The 16,281-nt window shown below is 43.8% G+C and overlaps 1 protein-coding gene and 1 non-coding gene across 2 annotated transcripts in view; both read left to right on the top strand.

Moving 5' to 3' along the window:
• Positions 1-16,281, top strand: part of HADHB (hydroxyacyl-CoA dehydrogenase trifunctional multienzyme complex subunit beta) — a 147,903-nt gene that overhangs the window by 51,222 nt on the left and 80,400 nt on the right. The gene's annotated exons all lie outside the window — the stretch shown is intronic.
• On the top strand, positions 485-604 carry LOC147709587 (small nucleolar RNA SNORA54). The gene has a single exon (XR_015296859.1). It is a non-coding gene; the product is annotated as a small nucleolar RNA SNORA54 (small nucleolar RNA).

Genomic DNA, 16,281 nt, shown 5'->3' with positions numbered 1-16,281 from the left:
TGGATAGCTCCCCATTAATGGAGCTCTTGGCAGTAAGCGCTTAGGTGCGTTTTGCCGCTTTCCCGCCTGTTAGTCTTTAATCGTCATGTTTTCCTATGTGCAGCCTTGGTTGCAGAATGACATCCTGAAATTAAGCGAATGGCCCGCCCTGGCATTGGTTAGTGCTTCCATTTATTCATTTATTCATTTGTCCGGATTAAGATTTGCGCGTTTTAAAACTTAGTATGTGGTATTTATAATTTAAAACTTTTTTTTTATCTCGTGGGTTTTGGGCCTGGTGAGTCAATGTTGTAATGTTTTGCGGAAAAGTGGGGGCGTACTTATACCTACAGATCTGCGATGATTATTTGAATGTTACACGTGGCATGCCCATTAGTGTTTTTTTTTTTTGCTGAACTTTTAGAATGCGGCATGATTCTTTCTCGTCTGGCTATGTTGATGCTGTTATTAGTTGGCCTTTTGCGGTTGTCAAAGGATAACGTTTCTGCACTGTTCGTAACCTGCTGTCATCTTACTGGGCAGTTGGGTTCCATTCCAGTGCTAGATTAAACCCAAATATAAAATGACATACAGTATTTGTTTGTCCATGTAATTTGGCACATTAATATTTTTGCCGCCGTTCTTTTGGCATTGAGGTTCGGTTCAATTTAAGGAGTCTTTGTAATTTTTTTTTTCAGATAATAGGAAGTTTTTCTATGATTTTTAAATTTATATTAGAACAATCAGCATTACGTTGCCATGGAAAGAGTGGAGTCTTTTTAGCTGTTTTCTTTAAGTAATGTAAAGATTGTTATTCTGTGATTGCACTTTGAGTAAATACTTTGAAATCAACATTTTTTTAACTTTGTGTCCATGCATTCTTCGTGCATGTTATGTTAAATTGGCAGATTAAATTCTAGTTACAGATCTACAAAGCTTTGGCAAAGCCAAGCTGTCGCGGCTCTAAATGGCCGAGCTATTGTATTCTTTAACACTTGTGATTCATGTTCTGCAGGCCCAGCATTGCTTCTGCTGCAAACAAACTATAAGGAGCGTTCTAATGAGTACAGTTTGGGTGGAAGTCTCATCCTGTCAGCTGTGGAAAGATACCACAAATTTAATGCCAAATAATACTTAAAAGTATACGTTTAAGAGTGGGCCAAAACTCAGTAGTAAAGAAAGTAACGATTTGCAAGCATTGCTTTCAGAACAAATAGCCCATGATAAAGCATCAAGCGAATAGAAAGGTGTAGGATACAATGCCTCCTGCAGCGAACAGTCGCAGCTATCCCTGGCGAAGCTGCAAAAAGGCAGGATTTTTTATGGCTCCCTCCGCCGTCTGTTTTATTTATCCTAAGCCAGTGCAGTAATTGCAAAATGCCTCCCACGGCACACTGGCTTTCTAATGTTCACATTGGAAGTATTAAGGGTGGTAGTGTCATTTGTTGGTTTTGACCCCATTGTATATCTGAAGAGTTATGAGCTGAAGTGAACAGTTAATATATTGAGTGCTCCCCTGCGCAGGTACTGCCAGCCCCGCTGAGCCAGGGGCATGCCCTGCTCGCATGCCGGGCTGCGCCCTCACCTGTACGGCAAGATCGCCTTCCGTGCTCCAGGGCTCGCAGCGCTGCCACATCTTGCAGAATTCCAAAGCAAAAACGTAAACACACTCGTGAAATATGGCCGTTCCCGCCTGAAAATCAGCCAAAGGGTGAACGACTAGGAAAGAGTAAGGATGCGGGTGATGGCACCCTCACACCTACCGCAGATCTGCCCGCTGAGGATGAGAGAGGTATCTGGTATGGTGTCCCCCTTTGCTCGTGACCCCCTAAGGGCGGCTGTCACCTAAGGTGCGGCTGCTGGCTGCAGCCCTGTCCAGCCAGCAGAAGAAGTCCGAGCACAGCGCAGGCAGCGCGGCACTGACAGCCGGGGCCCTCAGGGCTCTGTAGCTCGAGACGCCGCTGATGAATATAGCAGTTGTTCTTCGAGAGGAGGGGATAGGTTTTCCTAAAACCAGGACCTCCCCCCGTTTTCCTCCGTCCTCACCTCATACCCCCCTCTGCCCTCTCTAACCCTTCACTGTTCAAACCAGCATTGAAAATGCTATAGGTCTCGCCTTTGATTAACTTAAAGCCATTTGCTTTGCTAATGGTATTGTATAGCAAAGAAAATGGCTTTAACTTAATGACTTAATGCATTTTTAATGCTTGTTTAAGTTAGATCCCCGCTACCTGGCTAACACACTTGGGCACTACTTTCCAGCAAAAACTTTGCGCTCCTCAGATGCCCTGTTGGCTCTTGTGCCAAAAACAAAAAGGTAGAAATGGGGCAGCTCCCCTTGCCGCTTTCTAGCTGGAATGCTTGAACTGAGAACCAATAAAGAGGAAGGTTCCTTAAAACGGAGCCTTAAAACTTGGCTGTCCAATCTGGCGTTGTAATTAATTTCTTCTGACTTGTGGTTAATGAACCTTAGATCCTTGACCCTCATCTGAGTTGCTGTGCGCGCTAGAAAAACCTGATTGATTGAAGTACTTGACACTCTTGTACAAATAACACTAACTGGAGCAGATTGCACTACTTTCTAAAATCCTCACTTTGTTATGCCAAACTCAGAACAAGGCTACACTTTACTGACGTAGTTCAGTAAATGTGTATTGTATAACTTTGAGTTACATGACCACAGTACATTTAAAATGCACATAAATGTTTAAAAAAAACTAAGACTGTAGTGGTCTTGAAGCAAATAATTAATAAAATATAACTGGAAATTTGTATCGCCCGATGCCAGAGACATCTAGATTTATTTCCAAGGCAAGTAGTTTTCATCATCATCATAACTTTATTCGACAATTAAGTGATAAAAGCACAAAAAAAATTTGTCACAAGATAAAACCCTCTAAAAATGAATCTAGATACATATTTAATAGTATTTAAGAAAGAATTGAACTCCACATGACTATTGCCGAACGTTACTTAAAAAGGTAGATGTAAAACATTTCCATTAGATATAAACTTAATTTCAGATCTCATAACACAATCCATTAATCATACTAGGGGCGGCCCTCCTATCATATATTTGCATCCGCCCATAACACTCTTAGTTTATTTTCGATCGGATGACCCACGCCCATTTAAAAAACTTTGCCATAGCTATAGCAATTGGAAGGCTGGGATCAGTGCTTAATATTCTTAATGCCTCATCATGTTTTCGGGAACCGATTGATCGACATATTGGTTTTACCCATTTATCCCATGGAGCTATATACAAGGGGCAGAAGAACAGAAAATGACTAGTGGTCTCTTGTTTATCCCTACAATTGGGGCATTTGTCATCGTTTGTAGCAGTCCACCTTGCAGTAATTGACCTTATGGGCAGGGTACCTACTCTAAATTGAAAATAAAGCTTGCTGTCTAACGGTTCTCAATGGCATCCCAGTATGGTTCCAATCCTGGGAACGCCTTGAATTCAAGAAATCGCTCCGTAAGATGAGATCTTTAGCGCATTTTACTGAGATGACCATATTCCAATATGCCTTCTTCATATCTTTCTTAGATGGAAATATTGCATTTGTTGGGTCATCCCACAGTTCACCCATGACCAATTACTCTAGCAGGGATCTGATTGCTTTCAGCCAGCTAATTTTGTGAAAGCGGTCTTTTTGCGATAATTTCCTTAAGGCCCCCGGGCATAATGATATAACTCCTCGGTTGTCCAAAATCTACGCCAATACAATAGTGGTCGCAGGATGGCCAGATCTTGTACTGCTCTTTTACCAAGATCCCAAAACAGAGGAGTTGGGGGGGGGGGGGGGGTGCTTTGGGGGACACTAGTTGATTTTCGCAAAAATTCATTCTCTGCTAGTGTCAGGTGTTTTAAATTTGCGAACCCCCATAGTTCAGCACCATAGAGGACCGTACTTAAGACCTTCATCCTGTAGATCTCAAGGAGTGGTTTAATGGGTTTAGTATAGGAAGTTTTAAACCTTTTAAGAAGAAAGCCTGCCTATTGCTGGTGTCTTAATATGATCATATTTAATTGACTATTCCAGCACATATCTCTCTGTAGGTTGACCCCTAAATACGTAAAGGCGTCAACCTGCTCTAGCGGGCATTTATTCACGTATATACTTCCCTTAAATGGTTTTGCTGGCTTGGTACAACTAGGTTCAGTAAGAACCATAAATTTTGTTTTGGCGGTATTTATTTCGAGCCCACGCAACCGGCAAAAATCTGTGAAGCGCTGGAGTGCTCATTGGAGTCCACTTGGTGTATTTGACATTATCCGTGCGTCGTCCGCGAACATAAGGATCGGGACACACTTTTCATCCATCACTGGGGCATCAGTAGGGACCAGGGAGAGAAGTGTGTCTCAGGGGTTAGAGGCGGCAGACCCGGAAGCTGAGATCGGCCCTGGACCAGGGTTCAATTCCCCGCCTCGGCGGGTCTTGGGCTCAAAAAATTCCACGGACTCGATAATTCTCGCTCCGGTGCCTTCTCAACTCACGGGTTCACACTCTGCGACTCTGGGCAATAGCTTGCTTAATCTCCACAACGGCCCCTCGCGGCGGGATGCCTGGCTTTCACCTTGTGGATACCCTGCCGGGGTTATCTCACAGGGGAATACCAGGACGGGTTCCCTAAGCAAGCGCCGGGAAACCCTTTGTGGGTAGCTGTGCGCTATATAAGCTCAAATACATTTACATTTACATACATACGAAGAGGGCGAACAGGGTAGGTGCCAAAACGCAACCCTGCCTCACCCCCCGCTCAACAGGGAAGGTATCAGTAACCTCCCCCTGCTTTCCCCATCTAACCCTAGCGTAGTTGTCCTCGTGTAAATGAACTAGGGTCAACAGTTCCGGGGCCATTCTTAGCTCCTCCAGGACTTGCCAGAGTTTTCCGTGCGGAACCAGATCAATGCCGCCCTCAAGTCGACAAATACCGCATAGAGTACCCCCTTTTCCAAGACAACTGTTCGCCAATAAAGTATAGTGAACCGAAAGACCTGATCTATCGTACTGGTCCTGGGACGGTAACCGGCCTGTAATGGGCTCAAGATGTTTCCTTCGTCCATCCAGTCCTGGATCTTTCCCGGAACCAGACTACCCATTATTTTTTGGATAGTCGATCAGGCTAATAGGCCTGCAGTTGCCCGCTAGGGACTTATCCCCTTTTTTATAGACCGGCACGATTTCTGCTCCCTTCCATGAATGAGGGACAGCCATCCCTTGAGCTATCGCGTTGGACAAATAGGCGAAATATAGTCGCCATCTTCCCTTATCACTTAAGAATAGATCCGCGGGTATGCAGTCCATCCCCGGGGCACGCCCCTCAATTACTGAGTTTAGAGCCCTGTCTACATCCCCTAAACTAAAAACAACATCCTCCATAAAGAGTAAAAACAAAAGCCGCCTCACTTTGATTATCTTCTGTGCAGACGTACTGGGGCTTGAAATACTCAATCCAAGAGTTTTGAGGGACATTGTTTTGCGGGCTATCTGCACACGCACCTCCGTCCCATTTGTAAGTATCCCAAAATAACTTCGAGTTTTTAGACTGGCATGCCCCTTTGAGTTCCTGCTCGATGTAGTCTTCCCACTCACTTTTTGCCCCACGCATCGTTTTCCTATAATTACATCGAGCAACTTTTATTACCATCTGATTCCTAGTTTTTAGAGCTTGGCCCAGCTTAACCCGTGCTTCCCTGCATAACTTATTGTACCACTTCATCTGTTTATTTCTTGGTTTCATCCTGGCAGAACTAGGTTTGCAGAAATGGGTTCTGAGGTTAGCAAACAGATTGGCATGGTCGTTTTCAAATGGGCTATACTTTGTCCCATCAGTTTCGGCAGCCCCAATAGTAGCAAGCACCTTATCTATGTTATCTTTAATAGCTTTTAGTGTGTCTGGCTGATTAATGACTTTGCACCATTTAAGGTGGCGCTCATCATTTGATAAGGCAATTTCCGGGGCCATTAGCTCTTCTGATATATCTACCGTTCCCACAAAGCCCAGACTAAATAATGCAGTCAGGGGGTTATGGTCACTCTCAATACGGGACTTCACCTCCATATCCACAAGAGAGTGCCAGATATTGAGGTGGACAAGCAGATAATCAATTCTGCTTGACCTTATACCATTTTCGTAGGTTTTGCTCCCCATCCTATCGGACGGAGTTCGGCCATTTGAGGCCCTGATTAGTCTTCGATCCGAACCGATCTACTTGAAATCTCGTAAACTCCTGAAGACGCACCTGTTCCCACAAGATCCATAATACCACCCTTTGCCCCCCTCCCCTCCAGCTTCCCTCAGCTCCCCTCAGCTATCCTCTGTACTCCGGTGCTGGGACGCTCCCGGGCAGCCATGCGCTTTATAAATCCTTTTTCATTTCATTTCATTACCTAAGCAAAACCCATTCAAGTATAATGCAGCCTCAGTCCATTTGGTTATAGGGCTGATTTCAAGCTGGGGTACACCCCATCTGGAATCTTCCTCGTCTGACATATTTAGAACTTCATGATCCCGGGGCTCGAAAGTTGTATTAAAATCACTCGCAATTAACGGTAGTACACCAGTTGGCAGGGATTCAATCAGAGCTTCTAAAACCGTTAGCACCTCCGCTTTTTTCCCTCCAGGAACACCTCTAGCGTAGACATTAATAATATCAATTTTTAGGCTACCCGGGAGGCTAAGCCTTACTGCGAGAATATCACAGTGCAGGACCGGAAGTAATTGTATGCTGCAGCTTAGATGTTGCTTAATCCAAATCTTCAGACCTCCCATTGGGCGTCCCTTTTGCCCTCTCACAGCGGGGACATAAAAATTAAGATAACCCGGTCTAAATACTGGTTCAACAGACCAAGTCTCTTGTAAAAGACAGATGTCAAATTTATCAATGAAACTTGACCAGCATGGTGATACTAACTTAGGCCCCATACCCGCCAGATTCCATGATATTAGTGAGGTCACTTGAGCTGTACTTAGAAGCCCTCTATCTATATCACTCCTTTCTACAGCAGAGCTGGATTGCGACATTGGATTTAGTTTGATGGATGATGTAGTATTAACCCTACTTGGGGTAGTCAGAGGTTGGAATTGATCATGTTTCTGTGTGATAGTAATAGCTCCATTATTTGCCTTATGCCTCATCCCACCTACCCCTGGTCTTTCATATTCCTGCAATTGTCCCTCACTTCTGCCAGTGTGTTAATCGGGCAATCTCCTTACACTATCGTAGTTACACCCTAGCTGTATTGGTTGTCAATCACAGTCCTCCAGCCCTGAGAGGTCCGAAAATCTATTATGCAGACTCATACGCCGTACAATGGGGTGAGTTACTGACTCATTCCTACTAACAATTTCTCTATGGGAGTCCTGTCGTGGTACATAGAAATTAGCCAATGGGAAAGCCTGGATCCGAGTCCCAGGGTCTTTTTGTGGCCAATTACAAATATAGTCGACACATCTCCTATCTCTAAAATTGATGATAATGCAATCTCCTCCAGCTGACTTTATACTTCTGCCAACCCAGTTAACTCTCCTAGCAAAGAGTATCTCTGTACATATATGGATTGTCAAAGGCCGATTTAACATTCAGCCAATAAGTGCACTTGTTCTTTAGTTCCATATATGTCTCCCTCCTTCCCTGTTCTAGTGGCGGAACCCCTGTTAATATTACCACATACGGGGCGGACTCGGGGGGGGGGGGGGGGGGGGGGGAGTTCTATGGTTGGTAAGTTAGTCTACGCGAGCTGAAGGATAATTGAGTGATGGACATGGTTGTGCTACTGGCCTACTAGACTCTGTTTTTATCTCTTGCTGTCTGGTTGGGTTGGGCAGTCCCTTCAATATTAATTAAGGGGATAGCGACACCCGGGGACTTCAGGGTTATTTACTGCGGTACTATTACTACTATTTGCCAAAACATTAGAAGTTTTACCCACAACTGTTTGCACTACTGAGTTTGGTCGTGTACTATGGAGTCTGCTTCCTCGATTCCCCACCCACATTTGGGCCGTTGCAAGCGAAAGTTCCATGCATACCAGTCTATTCTCAACACAGTCTAATCTCTCGTGTATCGGGTGGATTGTTTTCTCAAGTATAGATATAAGCTTTTTCCAAAACGAAACATCAGACTCCCCCGATGATACACCCTCCATAGCTGGCGGTGTGTTTAACCCTTCTTTGGTTGATGATAATGGGTTAAGACCGTCTGCGGTACTAGGCGCAGCATTCTCCTCAGTAGTACACTCCTTTTCTTTTTTTCCCTTTTTTTTTTTTCCAGAGCTTGTGCTTGCACCCCTGGGCGTTTACTTTTTTTTGGTGCCATACTCTTTGGTTGTGGAGCTGCACCCGTTTTAGCACTACTTGCTGACAGTCTTAATACTAGGAGACGTCAGCCTTTGCAAAGAAGTACTTTGGTTGGACTTTGTCATAGAAGGAAATGTCAGTTGTTCCGGGGATGCTAGATGCCCATCTGGCTGGGGGATATTGCTACTTCCCCCCTCCAAAGAGCGCTGCATGGCCTCTAGGTCGGCTTCATTAGGAACAGGTGACCTAGCCCCAGCCAAACTTCCCATGGACGACCGCTTGTCAAAGAGAGGATCTAAAGATAGTCTTTTTTCAGTTAACTCAATATCTTTAGCCAGGTCTGTTGACACTCGAATAAGGAAGTTATCCAATGTTCCCATTAACGTTCCACTAACAGTTTTCCCATTGTGATCTCCTGCGGTAGAAGGGGTGGCCATGGTGAGTACAGCAGGTGTAACAATACTTTTCTCCAGTTGTAAATGACTTTGGGGTATAAGACTTTACGGGACTGGCTTTATCAGAACAAAGAGTCACAAACCTTACTTGAGTCTAGAGGTTAAAGGGGTTGCCCGTCCCGTCCTTGTTAGTGCTTAAACGGGCCCGCCCTTGGCCTGCGCGCGGTCCCGCGACGCGGGGGCTGTCCGTTGCTTTAAGCGCCTCCTGGCGCGGCTGTTGGCGGCTTCCGGCCGCGGAGGCTTGTGGTGCTTGTGGTCCCCCCTCGGTCTCTTCCCCCCCCCCCCCCCCCCCCACTGCGGCCGCGCTCGGGTGTAGTTAGGCTGCGGCGGCAGGAGGAGACCGTATGCGGCAGTACGGGCTCAGCAGGGATGAGCAGGCAGTCTCAAAGTGTGCTCCCAGGAGTGTGCGAGTGTCAGCAAAAGAAATGTTTAAGAATACTAAGACTGTAGTGGTCTTGAAGCAAATAATTAATAAAATATAACTGGAAATTTGTATCGCCCGATGCCAGAGACATCTAGATTTATTTCCAAGGCAAGTAGTATTAATGTCCATTTTATCCGAAGGACAAGCAGACTTGATGATAGTTAAAGTAGGGACAGAACTACTGCATCCTCGAGCAAACAGCTAGTTTAAAATCCGAAGCAAACATTTCAGTTGTTGATTAGGTCGAATGGCCTATGATTTGCTGATATCCAGTGACTGTAGTTACTATTGCGAGTGCCTGGATCAACCAGGAATCTACCCCCAGGTAAAACTTTGCTTCTGGAGCACGATAGCACAGCTCCCATCAGACTGCCAGGTAAAAGACTGAATTGCGGGAGAGGAGAGGAATGGAGGACCTCTCAGTTCTGTCTCTCGGTTTCCTTATCAGTTGCTTTTACTCCTCCATGTGCCACGTGCATTTCCTTGGGCCTGGTCTCTGGTCCATTCTCCCTCTGGGCCTTGTAGAATCACCAAAAGTCTGCCAATCAGTCCTATTTCTGGTGCTTTGCTCCCTGGGCTTCTGGGAGTCGTCACAAGTCTGTTCGTAGTGGGGATTTCCATTACCTTTTACTTTACCTGAGCGTCAATCTGAAGCATGCACTATGGTCCCCATTACAATCTTGTGCTTCCTGCTTGCCTTGGTTCTCTGCACAGTGATTGGAATCAGCAGAAAATCAGTGGCTTTGTAAAAACGATGTGTTCTGCAGTACCTCCACTTCAGCAGCAATAGTGACCAAAAAGGTTGCTAAAGAAAACAGGAAAGGATAGGTTTCTGATGGTGTATTTTCCATAAATGTCGTATTGAGCACATTAAGGGGCTTTGTTTGAGTTTCAATGCAGTGCCAAGCATGCCTTTGCGTAGGCAGGACTGCAACAGACAGTTGTTGTAGATATCTGTTCCTATTACAGGATGGACACAACCTGATCCTCACAGGAACTTATGCTCTGTAACTTTAAGTCTGTGTGAAACCATTTAAATAATATTTCAAACCTGGCGGAGTTGGGGGGGGCCCTGATTGACCACCCACACCTGGATCTCAGTGGCCATATCTGGCTGTGGCACTGTGCAGTCACCCCATGGCTTGCGTCGCAGTGAGTTGCTGAGGCGGTGCCCCGACTGCAACTTTCCAGCTGGGGGCTCGCCTTGTATGCGACCCCTGACTGGCGAGATCTGTGGCCTGGCATAAACTGCGGGCGGCAGGACCGAAGACGCGGGCTGCCTTCTCCCTGATGGAGGTCATACACTCGTACCTCAGCGGCCATCTTGGGCTGCGGCGTAGCCATCTTTGGGCCCGCGTCGCTGTGGAGGTCTGAGGCGGGCCACCAACAGTAATTCTCTGGCTGGGCTTGCTGGTGCACGGTCCGTGACTGGAGGGACAAGGGGCCAAATACGAGCTAATCGGCGTGGCCGGACCAGGGATGACAAAGCCCGGTTTTTCCCAGATGAGGGCCTCCTATACTTGTGAGGAGCTGGTCGCGATTTGTAGTGCCAACATTAACACAGTCCTAATAACATATGCTTGCCCCACCCCTACTGAAGTGGAGGGGCTGTTTTCCTGCAGCAATTGTAGACATCAAAGCGCTCCTGTCCACTCCAGTGGTGCCAATATTAAGTCTATGCTGAACCCCCGTTGTACAGAATCTAAGGGACCATGCCAGAGCAGATTCTGACTATAATTGAGTGAGTGAGGATTTGTATAGCGCAACTTATCCCTTAGGCATCAAGGCGTGTAGAGATGGTACCGCTATTTGAGAGGTAAGAGAGTGCGCCGGCTACAGGTAGACTTCTGCGTAGAGCAGGTCTTTAGTGCTTTGCGAAAAAGAGGATGGGATGTTTGGAACGGTTTCCTGGCCAATGTAAGGTCTCTGCCCAAACATGCTACTAATATATGGGACCTACTGTCCTCCAATAATCCCCTTATAGGAATTCTTACAGAGACCTCGATTAAACCTCACTCTAATCCTGACATAGCAGTTGCGCTCCACGATAATTATCACATCCTAAAACTTGACAGATCACATAGGAATGGGGGCGGAATAGCTATAGTTTACAAAAACTCAGTGACTATCTCCATCCTAGACCAAGTGAGCAACAACCAGTTAGAAATAATGGTCTTTAGCTTGAATCTACAACATAACCTCAATTGGAAAGGAGCCATAGTCTATCGCCCACCAGGACCTCTAACCAATACCACCTCACAGCTTATCGAATTTATTGCTCCACACGTCCTCTCATTCAGAAATTTCCTGCTTCTTGGAGACTTTAAATTACATGGTGAAATCCTAGACAACCCAGAAGCCTTATCTTTTCTCGCTGAACTGGCTGCACTCAACCATAGGGCTATAAACAAAGATCCTACCCACCAGGCAGGAAATACGTTAGACAGCATCTTAACTAACTTGCCTGATTTATTTTACATTGCCACGACTCCGCTGACTTGGTCAGACCATTCGATGGTTGAATTCGAAATATCAACCACAAGGCTCCCCCCCGGCCCCATACGTTCCCTAAATAAAAGTTACATAAGGTGGAATTTGATTACACCAGAACATTTCTCAGATACATTCTGCCGACCTCATCACGAGGATTCAGACGAGGTTGAGAAACGCCTTGCCTCTTTCAACGCTAGCCTACTGACTACTTTAGATAGCTTAGCACCCCTGAAACAAGGCCCTATTGCTGTAAAACGACGTCATGTTATGAAAAAGGGTTAACCCAAACAAGTCAAAGGGACCTGGGTAGCAAATTGTTATATCTAAAGGGGTCCCAGACTGATAAGAGGGGACAGAATTAGAAAGAAAATAGGTGTGAATAATCAAGAGGTAAAAGATAAGATCGTACGATGTTTTTATTCACAAGGTACACAGCAACCATAAACTAGGTTATGCATAACAATTTTTTCAATATTTTTAGTAGCATTTGTGTGCCCACATGCACAACGCGAAGGAAAGGGAAGTGATAGTGCTGTGAAGGGATTTTGGTGAAAAAGTGCAAAAGAGTGTACTTGGTCTTAACAAACAATTACATTCAATTCTTTAAGTTTAGTAAAAACATTATTCCACGTGGTTCCCCATCGTGGGGCCACAAAAGACAGCAATAAGTCAAACAAATTCGAAAACCAGGCTCCTATTGTAGCTGTATTAATCTTCCTTGGGGGGGTAGAAGCTGGAACGGGTAGAGTGAGTAGTCTACGTTTCGACCCTGGGTTGGGTAGGGAAAGTTACCCTTACATAACGGGTCTTCCTCAGGATAAATATTGTTTATGAGAAGAGGAAGGCAGCGAAAATTGAGTTTGAAGGTATTGAAAAGGAAGAGGTTGAGTATCTGAAAGAAGTTGGGAGATCCATTTTAAACCAAGAGAATGCCAGGTTTTCCAATATAATGAGCGATTACGAATTTTAAGGAGTTTATTATGCCAGATAGGTTGGGTGTGAGTAGAGGAAACAGAAGGGTAAGTGGATAATAAATAGGGACGAAGAAGAGAACAGGAGTGAGAAATGATGGGGGAACGGAGAGATGATACATTAGAGGAAAAGGATAGAACTTCTTCAAATTCATAAGGATGAAGAAAAGAAGATTCTAACGTGAGCCATAGAGGAGGAAAATGAGGAAGATCAGAAGAAAGCCACCGCAGGGCTTGTTTTAAGGAAAAAGCATTGTGATATGATTTAAAGTTAGGAAATTTGACTCCACCGAGGGATTTATCCTTTTTCAAAGAAGAGAGTGCTATTCGAGATTTTTTACCCTTCCACAGAAATTTTAATAGAAGAGAGTCTATCGACTTGAAATAGTGGTCCGGGATACGAATGGGAATCATGGAGATAGAGTAAAGAACTAAAGGTGCTAGCATCATTTTGATGGAGTCCAAACGACCTCACCAGGAAAGGAAGAGAGGATTCCAACGATTGATCGATGTAGTAATTTTATTAGAGAGAGATTCAAAATTAAATTTAAGTGTATCGGAAAGACGAGGAGCAAACCAAACACCTAGATACTTAATCTTAGAGGGCTGCCAGGAAAAGCCAGAGGCGTCAGAGATGTTTGTGACATAGAGGATTTAAGGGTAAAATTTCGCATTTATCAGTATTGAGACGATAACCTGAAACATTTGAGAAAGAGGAAACTTGATTAAGGAAAGAAGGTAGAGTTGTTTGGGGGTTTGAACAATAAAATAAGATATCATCTGCGTAAACCGATAATTTAGCTTGTTTTTGAGAACCATAATGAAAACCAGTAATATTATCATCGAGTCTAATCTTAGTTAAAAAGGGTTCTAAAGCTAGAATAAACAAAAGAGGGGACAGAGGACATCCTTGACGCACCCCTCTTCGAAGGGGAAAGTAATCGGAAGTCATACCATTTGCAAAGATTGAAGCATGGGGGCTAGAATAAAGTAAAGAAATAAGAAAAATGAATTCAGGAGGGAAACCAAACCAGCGAAGTGCCTGAAACATAAAATCCCATCCTATTCTATCAAAAGCCTTCTCGGCGTCCAGAGAGATGGCAGCAAGGGGGGTAGAAAGGGAGGCAGCTTTACTCAAAATGTTAAAGAAAACACGAGAATTGTCCGACGATAAACGGCCTTTTACGAATCCGGACTGCTCAGGGCCAATAAGTTCCGGTAGTAGAGGATCTAATCTAAGAGCTATAATTTTGGCGAAAATTTTATAATCAGTGTTTACTAGGGAAATAGGGCGATCATTTTTACAAAGGGTATGGTCTTTATCTGGTTTAGGTATTAAACATATTAATGCTTCTTGGAAAGTTCCCTGAGAAGAACCGGAAGTCGCAAAGGATTGAAATAACAAAAGTAGTTTAGGGAGAAGAAGGGAGGAAAAGTGATTGTAGAACTCAATGGTAAAACCATCGGGCCCAGGTGCTTTACCTCGACGAAGGATAGAGACTGCATGTGAGATTTCAGAAAGGGTAATATCCAAATCTAATGATTGGAAGTCAATGTGAGATGAGTCCGGAGAGGGGATATCTTGAAAATATGTAAGAAGATCAATAGGGTCAGGATTAGATTCGGGAGTGTATAGGGTTTGGTAGAAAGAAACAAATTGAGCTAATATGTCCTTGTCTTTAAATAGAGAAACACCAGCCGGGCCTTGTAAGGATTCAATTTTTGTTCTTTCTTTTCGTATCTTGAGATAATTGGGTAGAAGTTTGCCCATCTTGTTCTGTCCACCGTAATAGCGGGAGTTGCATTTAAGAAGAGAGTTTGAGGCAGCATTGGTAGTAAATTTATTAAAATCAAATTTGGCGGATATAAGTTCACGAAGAGAAGATTCAGAGTTAGAATTGTAGTAGGCATATTCTAGCTTCTTAATTTTATCTAAAAGTTGAGTTGATTTAGAGATTGATTGCTTTTTCTTTTGAGAAACAAATTTTATGGTAAATCCCCTTGCAGCCGCTTTAAATGAATCCCATACCATGGCAAAGGAAGATTCAGGAAGATGGTTAAGTGTAAAAAATTCAGTGGTAAAAGTTTTAAATTGAGTGCAAAAGTTGGAATCAAGGAGTAAAGAGTTATTAAATCTCTAGCGCCCTGAGTGGGGGGAGAAGCGGATAAGGTCAATATCCACAAAAACAGGAGAGTGGTCTGAAATTAAAATGTAGCCTATGTCTGAGTGAATGGCAAGTTGTGCTAAGGGTTTGCTGAGGAAGAGGTAATCAATACGGGATTGGGAGTGGTGAGTGGGGGAATAGAAAGTGTACTCTCTAAGGTCCGGATTACATAGCCTCCAAATGTCAACTAAAGCATTGTTCCGTATAGATGTGATAAATTGGGAATGCATTTTGGAGGGAACAAATTTAACTTATGAATTCCTATCTATAAAGGGATCAAGGACTTGATTGCAATCACCGCCGAAAATAACATATTGTTCATTGAGAGTAACAAGTTTGTCAGAAACAATTTATTAACACCTGTAGGAGCATAAACATTGAAAATAACTATAGGTATTTTATCAATAAGAAGATTAATGAGAACCCAACGACCATTAACATCGCATTCTTGAGATATAATTGAAACAGTTAACTTTTTATGACACAATATAATTGTACCATTTTTCTTACCTAAAGCAGGAGAGTGAAAAACATGACCCACCCAACAACGTTTAAGTTTGGTAGCCTCCGTTTCTGTAAGGTGGGATTCTTGGAGGAGGGCTACATCGGCTTTAAGCCTAGTCAAATGTGTTAAAACTCTTTGACGTTTAATGGGGTTATTTAACCCCTTAACATTCCAGGTAACTACTCGGAATATAAATTATCAAGAGAATGATATAAAAGAGAAGATGAAGTAGAAAATGAGTCGAGAAGAAAGGAGAGAAGTAGTAAGAGAAAAAGAGTCTGTAAGAGAAATAAATCAAGAGAAAAAATCGAGAATAAGGTAAGTGAAAGGTTGAGAAAAGAGTAAAGAAAGAAAATAGTAAGAAAGAACAGTAGAAAAAATAGAAGGGAGTTAGAAGAATGTAGAAACATACCAACAAATACAGAAGAAGAATGAGGGGTGACGACGCCAGAAGAGGACGACATCGACAACGGAAACTCACGCCATCGAACACCTGAGGAACCAGCATAGGATCAATTGAAGGGAGCAAAAATACACCTGGGTGGAGAACATGGGGAGAGGATCTGTAAGAAGACAAAAATTGAAAAGGGGATGTTAAAGAGACATAAGAAAAACCAAATATATAAACTGCACAATACTAGGGCAAAATATACTAGGACTAGGTGTATTCAGTAGGATGGAGGAAACAAAAACTAGATATAGTAGGATAACAGAAAGGTAAACACTTTAGTCAAACAGGAGAAAACATGAATAATTAAACAGGTCTTGCAGTGTCCATGTTGACGGTTTCATGATGACGAAGAAATTCTTCAAGGACTTGTGGTTCGTCGAAAGTTGTTGTCTTGTCTTTGTAAGTGACCTTGAAGAGGCAAGGGTGAAGCAGACCAAATCTGGCACCAAGAGCTCGTAGTCGTGGTCGTAAATCAAGGAACTGTTTCCGACGGTCAGCTGTTACTTTAGCTACATCTTGAGAAAGATA

Source organism: Lissotriton vulgaris, chromosome 6 (genome assembly GCF_964263255.1).
Source record: "Lissotriton vulgaris chromosome 6, aLisVul1.2, whole genome shotgun sequence".
NCBI classification, from domain to species: domain Eukaryota; kingdom Metazoa; phylum Chordata; class Amphibia; order Caudata; family Salamandridae; genus Lissotriton; species Lissotriton vulgaris.
This window is presented reverse-complemented; position numbering and strand designations above follow the sequence as displayed.